Source organism: Cygnus olor, chromosome 1 (assembly GCF_009769625.2).
Source record: "Cygnus olor isolate bCygOlo1 chromosome 1, bCygOlo1.pri.v2, whole genome shotgun sequence".
Classification (NCBI taxonomy): Eukaryota; Metazoa; Chordata; class Aves; order Anseriformes; family Anatidae; genus Cygnus; species Cygnus olor.
The window spans coordinates 152767647-152783513 of record NC_049169.1 but is presented as its reverse complement, the minus strand read 5'-3'; the positions used below and the strand labels follow the sequence as shown (position 1 = coordinate 152783513).

General features: G+C 51.0%; 1 long non-coding RNA gene across 1 annotated transcript in view; it reads right to left on the bottom strand.

Annotated features, from left to right (window-relative positions):
* Positions 1–15297, bottom strand: part of LOC121060382 — a 60364-nt gene extending 45067 nt beyond the window's left edge. The window contains exon 1 of the long non-coding RNA XR_005814806.1: positions 15272–15297. This is a non-coding gene — a long non-coding RNA (uncharacterized LOC121060382). The remainder of the gene's footprint in view (positions 1–15271) is intronic.
* Positions 15298–15867: the final 570 nt, after the last annotated feature.

Genomic DNA, 15867 nt, shown 5'->3' with positions numbered 1-15867 from the left:
ACCTCAAAAAACCTCAGAGGGCTGTAGCGAGTCCCTCTTGGCATTACGAAACCCATGGTTGTGGGGTGTGGGGCTGAGGGGTGGCCGAGGGATGGGGGCGGAGGGGGCAGCTGCATGCCTGTCCTCCCCGGTGGAGTTGTCCTTGGGCACAAGAGTAGGCAGAAAACAGTTTACTTCACAGCAAATGGAAATGCAAACGTCTCAACTATTTTTAAAATAACATCATCAACAACAAAACCCATCTAATTGAAGACCAGTTGCATGGTAAATCACTAAAGGAAATCAATGAGGGTTTTTTGGAGCAGGCCAGGTAAGGTAAACCCCTAAGTTCTTTCTAGTCTTATGGTTTCATGATGCTATAAAATCTACAGGGGTGCAGCAAGAAATGAGGAAAAGAGGAACCTAAAAGCTTAGGAAGAATAGGAAACTTCTACTTCTATGCTTTCCTCAGCTGTGCTCATGACCATGGTCTTCTGCCTAAACATCCACAGCAATGGACTGTTTCTCCTCTTGAAAAATACATTTTATGTTCCTTCTTTCTGTGAGGAAGGCCTACGACACTGCTACTGAGTGGCAAAAACCCTCTAGTTTTTCACGTGGAGTCTTACCAACACCTACCATGTTCTAATCTCAGTGCACTTTGCCTCTGGGAGCAGATTGGGCTGGGCTGAAAAAAAACAGGGAATGGTCTCCTAAACAGGCAGGTGCCTGCCTCATCCCCCTGTCTGTCACTTGTGGAGGTGCTCTGTCTCCCCAGCTACCTTCCCCTGCCATCCACAGGGAGCTTTAGTAACAGGGCCTCTCCCATGGACCTCGCTCCCAGGAGGTCGGTCAGTGCCAGGAGACCTCCCTCGGGGGGTCTTTCCCGACAGGCACAGAATTCCCCTATTGCACTGTACTGGCAACGAAGCCTCTTCCAGCTGCAGGCATGCTCCTCTTACTGTGGTTAAGATACTGACAGTATTCAAACCCTTTTTTTTTTTTAATTAGTTTGCATCTTATTTTAAAATAAATTACCCCACAGCATCATTTACAGGAAGCAAATCATTCTTTTCGCTTTGTAGTATAAAACATCCTGTGCAAAAATCATTAAAACTCTAGCATTTGACTCAATCTCAGGCTAACATCTTTCTATCCAAGGCTATCGGATATTTTTTTATATTATTTTGGGTGATTTTTAATTTGGTGCATTCTCTGCTGCCGCTATTAGAATTGTATACAACATCTTGTTGGCAGAGCTGTGAAACGCTTCAAAGGCATCACTTGGAAGGAAAAGGCATTGTCCGAATTGAAATTTATTTCATCCCAAAATGGTGTCCTGAGCATCCAGGTGGTAGGAAACATTTTTCAGCCATGCACAAACTGTGAATTGTATTTGAAATTAAATCTCCGTATTAAAATCTGCATCGCTGAGCCTCCCGCTGGCAGCCACCACTCCACTGAAAAGTGACATCTTGCCTGGCACTGACAGGGTGGGAGCTCTCGCGCAGATATCGCCAAACAACCTCCCATCGCTCTTCAAATGTCAGGACTTTATAGCAACGTATACCTAAAAAGTACGGGGAACGCAAGGTGGGTGAGGAATAGAGAAGGGGGCCTTCCTGGTGTAGTGAGGATCGGTGTTTTTGTCCTGCACACACGGGTGGAAACCGTTTTACAAAACTCTGTTAAAACAGCATATTGCTGATGTCACAAATTATGTCATTTTTCAGCAAGCTGTTAGGGAGCAGCGGGATACTTAGAGGTCCCAATCTGAGCTCACAGCTTGAGGCCTCATCATCCATTGAAGTCAAGGAAATGCTCCAGTCCCCTGGCCCTCTGTTTACAAATAATATATCAAGAATCAGGATTCCCAGAAATGAACTTTCAGGCACTGAGCTAAAGGAAATGGGTGCGTATATATGCATATACATACATACTTGCCCACATACATACATGTAGAGGTACACTATCATGTGTGCACATCTGTGCAGTATAACTGAAGTCTGCAGCATGCTATCAGATTTTCTTTAAACAAGCATTTTCCATTCTTCCTTGGTATTCAAAACAGATTCTTCATCACCAATTCTACGGCCATTGCGCACACAGAGCCCCCATTGAAGTTAGAGAGATCTGCATAAGAAAGGAGTACAATGTACTCCCATTCACTTCTTCCTTTAAAAATAGTTGTTGTATATAGTATATATATACACCGCTTCTTTAATATAGAAGATTTCTGATTTAAAAACCTATACATAAGATTTATCAATACTGGAGTTGAGTAGGTTGTAAAAAAAAAAAAAAAAAAAAAAAAGTCTAAGCGGATAGTAATTAGTAGAGCAGAACAGCTTTTTGGAGGCTCTTCCCATCTCCTTGATGAACCATATTTACATATATATATATTCCCCCCCACACTAAAGTGGAATATGCCTTCATGTCTTTCTGACAACCCACATATACCTGGCAGATAATGGTCTACATTAGAAGCCATAAAATGCATATTACGTGGCCTGAGGTTGTGAAACAGCCCGAGAGAAGGAATTAAATCCAAAGCCAAAGGTGCCAAGCTCATCGTTGTGCTCTCTTACCCCCTGCGTGTTAGTGTGAGCCAAGGATGGAGTGTCAAGCCACTGCTTTGAATTGCCTGGCTTTTGCCAGCGCATTAACATCACCGCGCTACCAGCATGAGTGCACTGGCAGGGGGATGGATTAGATGGCCAAGCAAGTCATTTCTATCCCCGCACTCTCTCACTAAAATGGTTCCAATATTTTGCTACTTATCTACTGACGTAGTTGGCTGTAACTTCCTCTACTGGAAATGATATTCCAGGGTTGGATTGGCTTCTCCTCCATAGCATACCCCTGATTTAATTACTGCTGCAGCTATCCCCCTCTATCTGCACAATAAATGCTCTTGCTTACAGAAACATGATTACAGGATTAGAGTTATTGGGCCCTCGCCCAGACTAACACACTGACAGAGCATAGCACTGGCACCTCTGAAAACTGCACTGACCTCAGGCATCTGTACTTCAAAGGCCACAGCCACAATCTGAGCTTCATTAGCTTTCAAGGCTGAAGTTACGGGAGCACTACTTCCTCAGCCACTAATGGGAAACACTCTCCTCCATTTGCTGTTGAGGTGTTAAAAGTTCCCCTTAACGTCAGTTACTGAGCTGCAGCACAGTACCCCAGCAAAATGAAAATGACTTGTGGAGTGGGAGCCGCGTTCACATTGAACGGCAGCGCCGGACACCCCGTACCCAAGCGAAGGGCACTCGCACGTGGGGATGCTCCAGCACCGCCGGGGCAGGCTCGCTTCCCCCAAGCACACTCTGTGTACCTCGGTTCCCCCTTGTACAACCGGACCATTATTATTTCCTCTGCCTTGTTTATTCAGCTGATGCACTCTGGGGCATAGGTCACTTCTTACTGTGCTTGCACAGCCCTAACATAGTCATTTGGGGCTTGTGGTCATCACCCTAATTGAACAGCAATATATGAAGGGTGAGACTACTTGCTCAGAGAAGCCAGCTGGTGACTAGGTGGTGTGGAAGAAGCCCCAGAGTTTCACGAATGTCCAGAAGGGGGAAGAAACACTTGTCGCATGACAGTATTTGGAAATGGTAAGAGACCAGAGAACCAGCAGCTAGCTTTATATGAGAATGAAATGTCTGAAATAACACGGCATTACAAGGCCTCAATAAGACCAGAAAGAGACAGAAAAGCAGAATGGAGCTGGAGGGTTTGCACCAAAAGCCTTGCTTTTATTTTTTCTTCAGCCCGACGAGCCTTCTCCAGTGCTTTGCCTATGGGATCGATGCTTCTATGTTTTAAGCTGGCGCTGAATAAAGCTTGTGAGCCTCCACCTGGGTCAGCCAGACCAGGGGGACAGACCAGGCTCTGCCAGGTAGGCAGGCAGGGAATTACAGTCCCCCAAAATGGACCTCCCCAGGGCTGGGGGTCCTGGAGGCAGGAGACTCTGGGTGCTCAGGTATTAGCAGGATCAGGTCGGCTCCTAGGGCTGTTGCAGCTTGTGTGATCAATACAGCCCGGAGCTGGCTTCAGCTCGCGAGCTTAACTTAATCTCCTGGGTTTGTTCAGCCCTCAGCAGTGTCAGAGCTCACTGCAGTTCCCAAAGCTTTGGTCTGGGTTAGGAACTAAGGCCAGATTAGAAAGCAGAGTAAGAAGAATTCAGCTGATTTTCAGCTAAGCAGCCTTTCACCACAGAGATTTACAGAAAGCCATTTATTTCCCAGGAAGTTGTCGCTGGATTTCCTTTTAAATTAAATTACAGCCTTTCAAAGAAAAAGGAAATTCCTCTTTGCGTGTGCGTTTTCTATGAACTACCGATTCTTTCCAGGCTTCCCCTGTGCCACAAGCACGGGGCAGCGACCCCAGCAGCGGCTTGCTGGCCAGTGATAGTCTGAGCAGGCCGACAGCCACAAAAATCCAGAAACCCGGGCCCTGCAAGCTCAGCGAGTGTTCACGGGATCAGGGCAGGATTGAGGGCACAGGGTGGGACAGGAGGGTAATGGTTTCCATCTTCCTTTTCCCCTCTGCCCACCACTTCAGGCCAGGGCAGCGTGTGGGGCAAGGCAGGATAAGTAGGCCCGGGAAGGGAGGGCCGTGCTGCTGGGGTCCATGTGAGAGGGCTGCTTTTCGGAGCCAGCATACCCCAGCCTTTGCTGTAGCTAATGCTTGTGGTTGTGCCTCCTTCAAGGTGCTCAGGGCTCGGCAGGAGGCTCTAATCCAAAGCCCAGGAAGGCCAACAGGAATGTGATGCTGAGGAGAGACCAGAACGTATGGAGGTTAAAAGACCCAGAAATGCAAATCTCTGAGATCGCCTCCAAACAAGAAAACGGAGTGGGGGGAAAAAGCAGCTTCGCTCTTCCTCTGCCGTGCCAGCACGCTTTGATGGAAAACGGGGCGGTGATCTCCAGAGCACTCGTCCCAGCCTCCTGTTCACAAGTAGCAGAAAGGCCTGTCAAACCTGTCAAACTCCCCGAGCTCCTGGGGTTTACAGACTTCTCTCAGCTACCCCAAGCAAAACCACAATCCCATAAAGAAGCCTTTTCAGTAAGACCTTCTGCCATTTGCCTGAAGCCAACAAATCTCTCATTTAAAAGGAAAAAGAAAAAAAAAGAAAAGTCCATTTCTCGTTTGGAAGTGTCCCTTCCCCCATGCTCTCTCCTGGCACAGCCCCGAGCGGCAGCCTTGCAGGAGCAGCAGCAGTCTGCAGGAATCTGCCACCGCAGTGCACGTCAGAGGCCAAGATCTGCAGTCCTCACACAGGCCAAAGTCTCGCTGGTACAAGGAGAGCCTGGCTTGAGTAAGGACTGCAGAAATGGCCACCTGGCTTCAATCAGGTCTCAAGATTGGTGTGGGATGGTTTGCATTCATCCCTGACCCCTGCCTCTCTGTGGATGTTTCTGAGCAGCCCAGCCCCACACCGTTTGCTGGTCATGGCAGGGTGCAGCGTAACCCCTCTTAGCGCAGGACCAGCTCACACCACCCCAAAACAAGTTGCTGTAGGTTTTGCTTAGAATAGAGGCAGAGAGGATGATGTTGTTGAAATCACAAGCCTGGGATACTTGTTGGATTTGTTTGAAAGGAGTTGAAGGGGTGCATGATGCCCCGAGTTATATGCCTGGCCATGGGTTTCTCAGCTGTTTTTCAGCACGTTGGGCTTGTCCCAACTGGCATATGTCTTTGGCAATTACCTGACTAGCTATATGTCAAATCACATCACTACATTTATAGGTGGCATATCAGAGGACAAGTCACCATAATTTTTTCATCTAATTGCTGAGAGGAGCAGAAATCCAACTCAAAGTCCGTCATGGCAGAGCCATAGTAACACTAAAATAAATACAACAGCAATAACTCTATGTGAGCAAAAAGTGGCAACTTCAAGCTGCAATTTATTCACAATATGGGAGACGAGCTCTGGCAAGAGTTAAGCAGTCATCAATACATGCATCGTAAGGGCAGGAGTATAGCAGAAGCAAAAGTCTGCTGACAGCAGAGTAAACAACAATCTGAAGACTGAAACTAAACTTAAAACATACCCTGAAATACAGATTTTGGAAGCTGGCACTTAGCCTATGCTATGAGATGAAATCTTGTTTCGTTTTACATTTATTTTAACTTAGTATGCAAAAATACACCTTCAGACTGAAAAACCCAAACCGCATTTAAGGTCTAGCTTTCCAAGATGCATTCATGTGAGGCAAAGAGGGTGTTTTTTCTACATCCTTTGCGATAGCTGAAGACCGTTCAGCAGAGGCTGTGACGTTCAAGCTATGTGGAAAAGGAACAGTACACAGACAATATTAGACTTGTTCTTCTCCAGAGCGCAGGATATGAAAACAAAGCTAAAGGGAGAGGAAAACAATCTGCCACACTTCCTCGGGACTTAGAGCTACTGACTCCACAAGCAGGCCCCTTAATAGAGGCAGAGAGAAAGATGTCAGAAAACCTCAATTACTTTCCAGTTCATTACTGAAGTACCCATGGATTGGGACTTTTCTGTAGGTGCAGCATTTACAGAGCAGCTAAACATGGGTCCGGCAGTCTGACTTCCCACCATTCAGGTCACAACCCTCGGCTATGTATGTTGGTGAACAAGCCCAAAAGACTTGTCTGATGGCAAGTTTTTCTTCAGATCCCAGGTTAAGTGCACCAAACTAGCAGTTAGGACAAATTACCCTTCATCTATGATCTGAGCAAAGAAGATGAGTAGTCACTGAGATGCAATAATTTTGAAGTATGTGCTTCAGTTTTTAAGTCACACTTTTTAGTATATCCCAGCTTAAAAGTCACAAAATATTTCATAGATAAGATAAAATAGGCAAACATCCTCAAAAACTTATTTATGAGGGAACACGGCCAGTCAGTACTTTGCCTCCTGATCCTGTATGATGTACATACTTGGCTTGGGGTGCCACATCAGTGGGCTAGGGCAGAACAGAACAGATCTCAGGACTGTTCACTTTGTCCACAGAAGAGTTGACAGGATACACAAAGCTGATGCACGCTCAAGGCAGCCATGCTGGCTCCTGCTCCACTGGGAAGGGGAACGTTTGCCACATGGGAGCAGAAAACATTGGCAGGGAAATAACTTTAATTTCCAAACTTGAAAAGGAGTATCGCAAGCAGGGGAAATAAAAAGTGGGTTGGGGAAATTACATTCACCTGAGCACTCTGACTTCACCTTAAGGCTCTGACCCTATGTTTTTGGCTATATTTGAAAGTGATTATTTTTTACAGTGGGCAGAAAGAGAGCTAACAGATGACTTCTGAGCTTCAGATAGGGAAAAAACATGCCCATCACCTGTTGGCTGGGATGAAGATGAGTGAGGACTGCTTGGAGGGAGACAAGGTCCAGAGGCCTAACTAACATCATATATATATGTCATGCATATGTCATTATGTACATACATACTGGGAAAAGATGGTAAAAGAAGCCCCAGCTGTAGTAAGCACTCTCTCAATACCCAGCCTTCTACATTTCTCCTGCTTTGAGCCCTACATCAGCTTTGGATGCAGGAGAAAGAGAGAAACGAGTATTTCTGTCTAAACAGTACCATGTGAGAGTGTCAAAACCTTGTGAGACATTTTGTCTCTTCTGCAGCCTTCCACGCCTGTTGTCATTTGCCTTCCAAGCCTAATGGAAAACTGCACTGGATGGTGTGTTCGTTGTTATTGTTTCAATTTCCTTTTCTTTTATTTATTTCTCTTGCCTCTCAAGAGTCATTCCGAGGTCCCATTGCTTCCTGCTGACCAGAGAAGGCCATGAGACCAAATAGTTTTAGTGGATGAAAACACACACGCTATCACAAGAAAAACACAGGGAAGTGGGCAGGGGACTTGCTTAGCAAAGGGTGGTGGCACTCATGGGACTGCGAGTTGCCAGAAGTACTGCAGTGGGTATTTGTTTCAAAAGTTGCTTTAGGCTTGATCTCTGTGAAGACCAGGGCTTCTGAATTCCTCCTGTGGCTGTACTGCAACTTGAACCTGCACGTGTTGTACCAGCCCGGTGTTTCCTTTGGATTTTAAATAGAAGTTTGTCTGAAAAAATGCAAATGATCGTTCCCGGCAGCGTGGCTTTCTCCTGCCTGTAAGTGATGGAGGAGCCCGTCAGTGTTACAGCCGAAAGAGGAGACCTTGCATACAGCATGCTTCCACTCTGCTGCAGAGGTGGTGCCTCCACCATCATCGTCAAGGAAGACAACATTTTCGCTAAGACAATGGGTATTGTTAGTCCCCCATCTCTAGGGCAAATGAACCTAGTGGTCCATGCTTGACCCAGGCTACAGCAGATTGTATCTGCCGTATTTGGAAACTTTCCTTTCTAGCATCTGTTAAAAAATTATTAGCAGGTGCTGAAAAATGTGTCCTCCAACCCAGAGATCTAGAGCCAAAATACCAGAGGGGAAAAAGTCATTTCTTGACAACCGCCTGACTCCAGGGCTGGATGAGCCAGAGACACAATCTGCTGCCATGGGAGATGCCAGATCAGAGGAGGGAAGTGGTAGCACCTCATGCAATTAGTCTAATTTTTTCAAAGCTACAAGTGGCAAGGGCCAATTCCTTGCCTCTGTGAAGTTACAAGCCTGGCGATCCCCTCTGGTGCTATAAAAGAGTTGGACCAGCTTGTACACGGCCAAAAAAAAGGCTAGGCTACCTGTGCACCACCCAGAATAACAAACTGAAGGCATTTAGCATTTACTGTGCAAATGACACACTGCTATGTATATATATATATTCCAGTGAACACAGGAGAATAAATCCTGACGTGCCATGTCATTATACACACACATAAAAATGAGCTGATATAGAATAAATATGCAGATGTCTGTGCCTATGCCTATTCCAGCCTCCACGACAGGGTTATTGCATTGCCAATGTGTTGACATAAAAATGCAGTTTTATAGATTACATCTAAATAGAAATGTGTGAAAAGGGATTTTGTTTTGGCTACAGCCCAGTCTCTTGATATAATTATAATTACTATTTTTACTGCTGCTGCTCCTACCGCCACCACCACTATTTGGGAGCCCCCCTGGCTCTACCTATGGCACAAACAGCGAGAATGATCCTGACCTAAAAAACGAGGGGGGTGAAAGAGAGGGAGAGGTATCGTGGCTTCTCCAAGGTGATGTAACAGGACAGTGGGTGGCTCTAGGACCATCACCGCCTCTCTGCCGCAGTTTCATAGACAGCTCTCTTGGGGACGACAGAGAAGAAAATTGCACCTTACTGATGAAACGTTACGATTAGCACGGCTCTGCTCAGCGTTTTGTAGCAGAGACAGTGCGGGTCACAGGTTCTGGGTTTCCCAGATTTATGGTCATTTAATGCTGGGGTCTGCTGAGTGCTTTATAAAAAAATACATTTTAAAAAAGCCTCTAAAAGCATCTCTTTCTCCCCTTCATGTGCAGATGCTGACCTTCAATGGGAGAGGTACTCAGCCCATGGGCCAGGGGCAGCCCCCAGCACCACCAGTGCTCCACGCAGGCAGTGCCAGCTCTGGGCTTCCAGAGGTAGCGATTTTCCACTTGAAAACATGAAATAAAAATAAAAACAGAGCCTTCCCGACCTTGGAAAGAAACATCTATAGGTGAACAGGCAGAGCACAAGGCAAGCCGACCAGGAACAAGGAGAGTTTTTGCCAGGAGGCCGCATGATTTGCCGGCAGCTCGGAGAAAAGAGATGTTATTTTGGTGCTTGAAATCATTTAAAGCAAACAAAGGATGGCTGCTACTCGCCTGCCCATGGTGGCCCAGAAAATTGGACTGCTGTGGCACGTATGGCAGCCAAAGGGCGGCAGCAGCATCCGGGAGACATCGTGATGCTCAGGCGCGCCTGCGGGACGGCTGCCTTCCAGCAGCCTCACGCATGTGAGCAAACCTGCTGAGCCCTGAGGACGGCAGGGTGTCTTCCTCATTGCCTCCACTTGGCACTGAGTTGGGAGTGAGGTTGAGAGATCTGCCCCAAAGGGGGTCTGTCAGGATTGGTGCTTATGTGTCCGGCTCCCTGCCCTGTGCACAGACTGTGCCTCATGCAGCAGACTGGAGGCAAACTTTATATTTCTCTGACACAGGAGAAAATATCCCTTCCAGCTTCCACTGAGGGAATTATTACTTCCTGCCAGTGCCATGTTGGTTGGTCCTGAGGGCACCGTTAGGACAGGCTGAGTTAGAAATCCATACTGTCAATTAAAACCTAATGATGTCCCAAAGAGACCCAAAATACCATCGGCTTTCACAAGCAAGAATAACCAGGACTGCAAAATGATGCTCAGCAGCAAGAAGCGTCGTTCAGGAAGAAGTCAGTTACGTGATCCTGCTCTGCTTTTGCCTTTTGGCAGGTGTATGCCTCCAGTGATTTATACACATGTAACCGAACAGACCCACTTCAGCCTACACCGCCCCAAAACACTGCCCTGTGTGCACATTTATAGCACAGCAATACAGATCTGCCTCTCCAGCGTAGCAGATCCCCCTATAGTCTCTGCACTCGAAGACAGACTTGAGGTTGAAACAATCCCTGACTGAAAGACAACATCCCGATAGCTGAGCGCCTGTCAGCTTCACCGGAGTTTGGTCCACGGCCTGTTTCTGGCCCTGCTCAGCTACGTGAGATACTCCCCCGTCACCCCGCTTGCTGCTTTAGCACTACCTCAGTTAGTAACACCTGCTGGAGAGACAGCGTCCCTCGGCAAAGTGAGCCTGCAGATCCTCAGGAGTCAAAATCTGAATATGCATGGAGCGCGTAAGGAGTCCTTAATGCACCGCACGTCCCCGCGGGTCATTTAAATGAATTATTGACAACGCCATTGCCAGGACATGAACCGGGTGCCACCCTAACCATCAAACCCCCATAGGTAGGTGTGAATCATTGGGGCTTCAAAATGTCTTAAACCTTCCTCAAACAAAGGAATAACCATGCAGCATGCTGTAAAGACACGTGCACACACCTACGTGTCTGTGTGTGCGCCCCTCAAGGTTTGAGGTGATTTGCTTAAAATGGCGGCTGGAGGAGCCCTGTGGCATTTATGCCTTTGCATCCAGGTTTCTCCCTTGCCACGCCGGTTCTTATTGCCATGCAGGCTGCAAATTGCTTCTGGAAAAGTGTAATCCTGGTTTTGCCTCTATATTTTAAAAAACATTTCCCTGTGTATTATCTCTTCACAGCTTTGCACATTTATGCTTTTACTCTCCAAATGCCTCAACGAGAATGCTATATCCCCGCACAGAAATATATTCCCCCCTGCTATTTTCCTGCAGGAGCCCGGTTCATTCAGAAACAAGGGAGAAAATAAGAATGATTGTTTTTAAATTCCCCAACGCGCGGGGCTCGGGCAGCCCGCCGATGCAAACGTGGGCGGCAGATCCAGTGCTGGCGTCCGGAAATGGCTGGGTTCGTTGTGCTCGGAAGCAATCACCTCGCTTAGATGTGGTTGCAAGCTGCCGTTTCGAGGTGACCCCCCATTTTTCCAGCCCTGTTTTGCCAGAGCTGGTGTCACGCACCTGCGAGGCCGGCCACTGGTCGGCCCCCCGCTGCCCATGTCAGTAAGGTGGGCTCGGCCCAGGCAACATGGCGTGGTTTGGCCCTGTCTTTGCTGGAGCTCAGGGTCAAATTTTAAATCAAATGCCCCACCACACCCCCCTCCTTTTAATCCGACTGGGATCCAACACACGGGCACGGTGTGACACTTCGTTCCTCGGCAGATGGGCAACTGCGAAAGGGAGGGAGCAAAGCCTTGACTCCTAGCAGATTTGGGACACAGACCCTCAAGTGGTGCCATAATAAAAATAAAGCAAGTACTTCAAAACAGGACACAGGCAAAGATGCATCTGCTGCTAAAGGGACCTTGCTGTCACCCTGCGCCATGGCCTCTGTGTCCTTGGAGAGCTCAGGGGAGAAGGCAGCCGCATGCCGCCACCACCGCCTTCCTCCCAAGGTTGTTGTTTCTTTCCCTTCCGTCCTGGAAAAATGCCTGTGGGTTTCATTCTTCTAACGAGCACGATCCGAGGGTATTTGTACAGGATCGGTGCCTGTGTGGAGGGGAGTGCTGGGAGCCGGGCACGCATCGCCCGCGCGGTCGGCGTTTAGCTGCAATTGCAGAAATGGCCTTGCTTTGGGGAGGACACAAAGCACAACTGCAGCAGCCAAGGAGAGGATAAACTCCCGCTTTATGGTGGCTTACAAAACAGCGAATGCAGCCCCATTTAAATGGCTATAAAATGCTGCTAAATCCTCAGCTCGCCGGCTGATGGATGTCTTGAGGAGCCGGGGCTGTTCGCCTCCCTGCTCTGCTACCCACTGGAAGCGCTCTGCGCCCGTGGTCCCTCTTTGTGTTCGGCCTTAAGATCTTCCCATTCCTCCTGCTTGCTGTTTCTGCCTGGTTAGAAGCAGATTCACGTGGGTGGCTGTGTGTCCGGCCCTAAAACCCCACCTCTGAACACCCCTGGGTGCTGCCTCTGAGCATCCTGCTGTGAGCACCACGCACATGCACATGGGGTGGGCTATGAACACAAAAAGGACCATAAGCCTTGGCAAAGTAAATGGGTGGGGGGAGGAAGATCATGGTAAAATCCCCCACAGATTGCTCTGAGCTTTCGGTCGGGTGATGGCCTGGCAGGAAATACCCCAAGGTTCCCAGTGATGAATGCAGGATGGGCACCTTCAGTAGGAGACTCTTTCTTTTGGGGGGTAAAAAAGGTCCCAGGGCTGTCCCTGGGAGTCAGGCAAGGCTATGTAACTCAGAGGCTGGTGCTGTGATCTGAAAAGCTGCTCTGGACCAAAAATCACAACCTAGGAGGCCAAAGGAAGACCCTTGTGAAAGGATCTGGTTTGGGGTGGCATCAGGGCAGCGAGCCCACACCCGTGCCAGGCCGGGACTGGGACCCGGGCTGGGCCTGGGCTGGATCGGGTTGGTTTGCGTTCGGCTGCGGCTTTGAACGAGAAGTTTTATGTCACCATGGAGAGTCTGCATTTTTGTGGGATTCAAATATTCCTTAATTAGGTGTTGTCTCTTAGCAAAATGAAAAGAGGGCTTTTATTTCATTTTACTCTGCCGTTTTAATTTACTCCCTTTTGCGTTTAATAACTGGGTAGGGAAATGTTAAACAGCTGCTGTACAAGATTTCGGAGCGTGTTTACTGGTGGGAGCAGCCGGGGCCCCAACTTTCAAACCCTTTTTGCTGCTCGGGGTGGCAGTGGTGGGTGTCCTGGCAGCCACTGGGGGTCTGGTCTTTCCTTGCCCGTTTCTCCAGGGGGCAGCTTTTCTCCTGCTTATTGAGGGTGAAAGGGTCGATGCCAGAGGGTGCGGCCCCCGGTAAAGGCGAATTAACGCCCTGCGAGCCATCAACAGCTTCAGGGGGTGCTGGCCGGGGGGGGGAAACACGCCGGGGGGGCTGGCAGGGACGGGCAGGGATGCACAGGGACAGGCGGGACGGGGCGGGCGAGCACCCCGGCACAGAGGGTCCGGGAGGTCAGCCCTTTTTCTTTGCAACGCTTTGGGCTCTGCCCCATTTCCCCTGCCCGCCTGGGAGGGCTCCGCCGCGCGAACCCCGCGCAAACCCCGCGCAAACCCCGCGCAGCCTCTCCACGACCATCGCCGCGGTGCCACGAAGGGAAAAGGCTGCTCGTCCCCTCTGACTCCGGGCTCCCAGCAGATGTTTTGCGAGCGGAAAGGATTTGATCCGTTTCGTGTGCCCGGTGAGGCGCTTTAATACTGAAAATACGGAGCAACGCGCCCCGCTCTTGCAAGGGTCGGCGCTGCCGGCGAGCAGCAGGCGCAAGCGTTGCGCCTCGCCGAGTCCCAGCTGCTTTCTTTTTTGTTGTTTTGTCCCTTTTTTGAGTTAATTTGGGGACGCACTGGCACCACCGGCACCCGCACGATTCCCGAGCCATCCCCCCGTGTCTGAACGCCCCGCACTCGGCCCCTTCCCAAAGCCCACGCGTGACCCGGGCTCGTCCCGGCACCGCCGCCCTTGCACCCGAGGGGGGCTCCGTGGGGACCCCCGGCCCGGGGCGCGTTCGCCCCACGCACCTCGGCGGTTTTCCGTGGGGAAACATGAGGTTTAGCGACCGACATGTGGGCAGCACCTGAGGGTCGAGCATCGAGGCGTTTCTTCCCACGCACCCCACGCAGGACGCGTGGACGCGGCGGCCGTGGGAGAAAGGAAAGGGCCGTGGGGGAAAGGGGCCGTGGGAGAAAGGGGTCGTGGGGGAAAAGGGTCATGGGGAAAAGGGGTCGTGGGAGACAGGGGTCGCCCCCCGCCCCTGGGCCATCTTCTGGGGGCAGCCGTGGGGCGCTCCACGCGTGGACCTCCACGCGTGGGGCGCTTCCTGCGGGGCAAGCGGGGAGGCCTGGCTGCTTGCTGCTGTCCCACCTCCCCCAAAGAAAAGCGGCGGTCCCCCCCCACGCCCCCACGGCCACGCAGAGCCGCCCTGCCCGGCCGCGGGCAGCCGTCGCGCAGCCGCAGCGTTCATTTCGCTCCCTCGCAGCCCCCGGGCCGCGACCCTCATCCCTCCTCGCCCCCTTCCCCGCTCCCCGGCCCCCTCTCCCCGGCCCCCGACCCCAAACCCGCCCCTCTGAGCCCCCCTCCCGGCCGCACGCCCCGGGAGCCGCTGCCCCACGCCGGGCAGAGCTTGAAGGGGGGGGGGGGGGGGGGGGCGGATTTTGGGGCGGGCGGCCGGCGCCTCGTCCTCGCCGTGTTTGTTTTCCTTTCCCCCCCGAACGCTAGATTAAGACGTGAAGATTACACTTTTATTGTCGCGGCCGAATAATAATACCACGAGTCAACACACACGGCAAACAAAAGTGCTTGTAGTACATGGCCAACCCCGCTGGGAACCGGGCTGCGGGCTGCTGCAAAAATCAAGCTCTTCAGTGCTAATTACAAATAAATGATGATGTGCTCACTAAGTAATTGATTTAATGAAGTTCCTATGAAACTATTAAAACCGGGTAGAGGTCAGGCTGGAGACGCCCCAGAGCGCCCATTGTGGGATGTTTAACTCCGCCAATCTCCTCGGAAAGACATCGGGGCTAATAGGTGAAGTCACAGCTGTTCCAGGCTGACTTTTGCAGCACCGCCACCGGCCTCCCCAAACTTGCCCGGAGGGCACTGAAGGGGAGGGGACCCCTCCTACGCCCCCCCCCCCCCCCCCCCGCCCCAAACCCCTCGCCCCACATCCCCCTGCCGGGGGGCGGCTGCTCGCCCCCTCCCCAGCCCCTGGTGCCCGTCCCGTCGGGGCTGAGCCCCCTACTCACTCGCTCGGCCCGGCCGCACCTCAGCCAGGCGCCTCCGCGGCTCTCCCCAGCCTAATTAAAGAGGGGGGAAGCGGAGCTCTGAACTTGTGCCTGCTGCTGCGGGGCGGCTGTAATTCCGCCCCCCCACACACCCCACACCCCACACCCCCCCCCCCCAACACGTCCCCTCCCGGCCCCCCCGCTCACTCGCCCGCACTTCTGCGAGAAACTTAAGCTGGGATGCCAGGTAGGGTGCTTGGGAGCTTTTGGCAAGGTGCCTGGAAGGGGATGCGTGCCCGTTTTCACTCGGAGGCTTTTTCTTCTCTGAAAGGCCATTGGGAGCGCTTTGGCCGGGGCTCGCCGTGTGAAAGGAGGAGGAGGAGGAGGAGGAGGAGGAGAGGGGGGACGCAGACATTAAAAAAAAAAAAAAAAAAAAAAAAAAGAGAGGAAAAATCCGCCTATTGGATTTCCCAGCTCCATGCTCGGCTCTTCCCCCCCTCGCCCCTCCGGCGGGGCAGAGCATGGGCCCCCCCCCCCCCGCCCGCCCTTCTCGGTGCTCGGTGCCCCCAGCCCGGCCCCTGCGCTTTGGGGACGGGGGGGGTCCCGGCCGGGGGAGA